Source organism: Aegilops tauschii, chromosome 7, assembly GCF_002575655.3.
Source record: "Aegilops tauschii subsp. strangulata cultivar AL8/78 chromosome 7, Aet v6.0, whole genome shotgun sequence".
NCBI classification, from domain to species: domain Eukaryota; kingdom Viridiplantae; phylum Streptophyta; class Magnoliopsida; order Poales; family Poaceae; genus Aegilops; species Aegilops tauschii.
The window spans coordinates 647,171,059-647,175,500 of record NC_053041.3 but is presented as its reverse complement, the minus strand read 5'-3'; positions in this window follow the sequence as shown (position 1 = coordinate 647,175,500).

The following is a 4,442-nucleotide window of genomic DNA, read 5'->3' as shown; positions in this document are numbered from 1 at the left end:
GAAACTTGGAGATCCGGGGGTACCAACTATACCATGCTCCATTAAAAGAAATTATGTTAGAACTGCTTTATGTGATCTTGGAGCCGGTGTTAGTGTTATGCCTCTCTCTTTATATCGTAGACTTGAATTGAATAAGTTGACACCTACTAAAATATCTTTGCAAATGGCTGATAAATCAACTGCTATACCTGTCGGTATTTGTGAGGATGTGCCTGTTGTGGTTCCAAATGTCACTATCTTAACGGATTTTGTTATTCTTGATATTCCCGAGGACGATAGTATGTCGATTATCCTTGGTAGACCTTTTTTGAATACTGCAGGGGCTGTTATTGATTGCAACAAAGGCAATGTCACTTTTCATGTTAATGGTAATGAGCATACGGTACAGTTTCCGAGGAAACAATCTCAAGTTCATAGTATCAATTCTATTGGAAAAGTTCCAACTATCCTTATTGTAGGTTTTGAATTTCCTCTCCCTACTGTCAAGAAAAAGTATGAAATTCTTATTGTTGGGGATGTTCATATCCCCATTGAGGTAACTTAGTGTTATTCGAAATTTCTCCGGTTCCGTGTTATTTGGAATGAGTTTGTTAACAAGACTTGATCAACCTTGTTAGTGGATTCATTTTGATGATCATGAGATGGATGAAACTAGAAGGCACAACTTTCTGTACCCTCTTGTTACTTTCTGTTATTGAGAATAAATAAAGCAAAAATAGTATTATTCGTCCGTTTTCTGAATTATCCGTGCAATAAAAAATATCCCGAAAATAAAAGTGCTCCAAATGCCCTGCAATTTTAGTATGATTTTTTATGGAATATTTGAGGATTTTAGGCACTGAAATCATTGCAGGAGGGGCAAGCACCAGGCCACGAGAGTGGAGGGCGCGCCCACCTTCCCTGGGCGCGCCCCCTGTCTCGTGGGCCCTTGGTGGCCCCCCTCCACTTATGCTAGCACCCACACACTCCATCTTCTTCCCAAAAAAATCCCCATCCAGCTCAAGCACGAGTTCTAGCTCGTTTTGCTGCGATTTTCGATCTCCTTGCTCAAAGCTCCATTCACAAAACTGCTTTGGGAGATTGTTGCTTGGTATGTGACTCCTCCATTGGTCCAATTAGTTTTTGTTCTAGTGCTTTATTCATTGCAAATTTTTGCTGCATAGGTGACCATGTTCTTGAGCTTGCATGTTAAATTTATGAGGTCCCAAGTAATTCTAATGTTTGATATAGGCTCTAGGCACTTGTAGGAGCAGTTGCTACCAATCTTGTTTAGTTTTATTCACTTTTATTTATGAAGTTACTAAAGTTTCAGAAATTTTCAGAAAATGTTAAGGAGACTTTTAAGGGGCTCTTCTAGCCAAGGCTCTCAGGAAAAACAAGCTAAAGAGAAGAGAAAAAGCCAAGTATAATCTTCCTCGCTTAGCGGAAGTACGGCCGTGTGAATGGCCATGTGATAATTTCTTGAAAGAAGCTGTAATTCATGAAGATTTTTATTCTTTGATCGAGAATGCAGACATCACCGATTTCCTCCACGACCGGATCGATCAGTATCTATTACTTACCAATACTTTCATGCAAATTTTTTATTATTATCCTAAGAAGTCACCGCCTTCAGTATCGTTTCATTTATATGATGAATTCAGAGAAATGTCTTTACGTAATTTTTGCGCGGTATGTAGGATACCCTTTGAGGGAGAATTAGAGGAACCCGATCGTAAAGATGTGGATGGCTTTGTTAACATTATCACTGTAGAGGATCCAAAGAAGGGTTCCGATGCGAAAATCTCTAGCATACACTTTCCTGTTTTACGCTACTTTGCCATATTTGCTAGTAGATGCTTGATTGGTCGTGGAAATAGTGGAAACTTTAATGTCCCTGATATTATCATTCTTCAACATGCCTTGTTTGGAGATTATAGTTTTAGTATGGGTGCCGTCATTGCTAAACGGCTAAGCCTGAATCGTACAAAAGGCCCCATATTTGGAGGTATCCATGCTTCACGTCTTGCTAGACATTTTGAGATACCTATTAGGCACCATGAGAAAGAGGAGACAAAATTGCCTCCTTACATTTTAGATTACAAGAGCATGGTAGCACACTCGTTTATTGTTGACAACAAAGAGAAGATGCTCTTATATAACCTTAGATTTAATAAGAAACACAATGAAACTATTATTTTGCCTGCGCCTCTTATGTTTGATTTGATTGCAGATAATTTTCTTGTTACACCAGAAGCGGTGTACGCTCATCGAGGCCAAGCATCCACTCCAGAACCTGAACCTGAGCCGGAACCTGAACTAGAAACTTATCGTGCATCATCTTACCAGTGGGATCCGGAGATGGCCAGCCAGTGTTATCCTGATTACACCTCTCAGTACACCGGGGAGAGTAGCAGCGGTCCTTGGTATTAGACCAACTTAGGCCAAAAGCCTAAGCTTGGGGGAGTACGTATTTCTCACCGACTTTACATTCATGTTCACACACTATTCTAGTCGTCGGTGCTCATACTCTTTCATTGTATTATCCATGCTAGTTTAATTTTCTTTTTCTAGTTTCTTCTTGTGTGTTCGATAAACCTTGAGAAAAACAAAAAAAAAAACAGTTAGTTTAATTTCCATGCTTATAGTAGAAATTAAAATGAAAACCCAAAAAGATTTCTCGTTCTTCTTTTTACTTGTTGGGAGCTTTCCCGTGTAAATAGTTTTATTTTCTTTTCTTTCCTTTGGGGGTCGAGAGTAGAAGACCATACTGAAAATGTTTAGTGGCTCTCATATGCATGATTGTTTATTTAACTTAGAGCCCATATTACCTTGTCTTCTCTCTTGAGTTGAATGCTTGCAGATTCCAGCTTAGTCCAATGCACATGCACTATTATTATTATTATACACGTCGTTCGGTCGTGCAATGGAAAGGCAATAATGAAGATATATGATGGACTTATTGAGATGAGAAAAGCCGGTATGAATTCGACCTCTCTTGTTTTTGTAAATATGATGAGTTCATCCTTCCTGATTCAGCTTATTATGAAGTAAACATATTTGCAATGACATTTAGAGATTATAGTTGCTTGTGCCATGCTTGATTAGCTATGAGTTATAATGGTTTACCTTGCATGCCAACATGCTATTAGAATGATTGTGATGTGGTATGATGGGATGGTATCCTCCTTTGAATGAATTGAGTGACTCGACTTGGCACATGTTCACGCATGCAGTTGAAACAAATCAACATAGCCTTCATGATATTTATGTTCATGGTAGATTATATCCTACTCATGCTTATACTCGGTGTGAATTAATTTTAATGCATGTTTATGACTGTTGTCGCTCTCTCAGTTGGTCGCTTCCCAGTCTTTTGCTAGCCTTCACCTGTACTAAGCGGGAATACTGCTTGTGCATCCAAACTCCTTAAACCCCAAAGTTATTTCCATATGAGTCCACCATACCTTCCTATATGCGGTATCTACCTGGCGTTCCAAGTAAATTTGTATGTGCCAAACTCCAAACCTTCAAATGAAATTCTATTTTGTCTGCTCGAGCAGCTCATGTTTCAACTAGGGCTGCCTATATCTTCCATGCTAGGTGGGTTATTCTCAAGAGGAGTGGACTCCGCTCCTCATTCACGAGAAAGGGCCGGTAACCGGGATGCCCAGTCCCATGATCCAAAAAGATCAAAGCAAATCAATATAATTAAACAAAACTCCCCAGGGCTATTGTTAGTTGGAGGCACTCGTTGTTTAGAGCAAGCCATGGATTGATACTTGTTGGTGGTTGGGGGAGTATAAACCTTTACCATTCTATTTGGGAACTGCCTATAATGCATGTAGTACGGAAGATACAGCCATCTCATAGTTGTTGCGTTGACAGTGAAAGTATGCCGCTCAAAATGTTATTCAATCTCTATTTTAAAATCGAGCTCTGGCACCTCTACAAATCCCTGCTTCCCTCTGCGAAGGGCCTATCTATTTACTTTTATGTTGAGTCATCACCTTCTTATTAAAAAGCACCCGCTGGAGAGCACACTGTCATTTGCATTCATTATTGTTGGTTTATATTGGGTATGACTTGACTGGATCTCTTTTACCATGAATTACAATGTTTAGTCAGTCCTTGATCTTTAAAGGTGCTCTGCATTTATGTTTTGCGGTCCGAGAAAGGGCTAGCGAGATACCATTTTGTTATATCATGTTATGATTGTTTTGAGAAAGTGCTGTCATCCGAGTTTCATTATTATGGCTCGCTAGCTGATTATGCTATTGATATAAGTAATTGTGAGACATAAGTTTTATTGTGAGTATGGTTAGTTCATAATATTTGCTGAAACTTGAATGATGGCTTTGCATGTTTACAATAACAAGAGCAAACAGAGTTTGTAAAAGTTTTTCTTTATCATTTTCAGTTTATCAACTGAATTGCTTCAGGACAAGCAAAGGTTTAAGCTT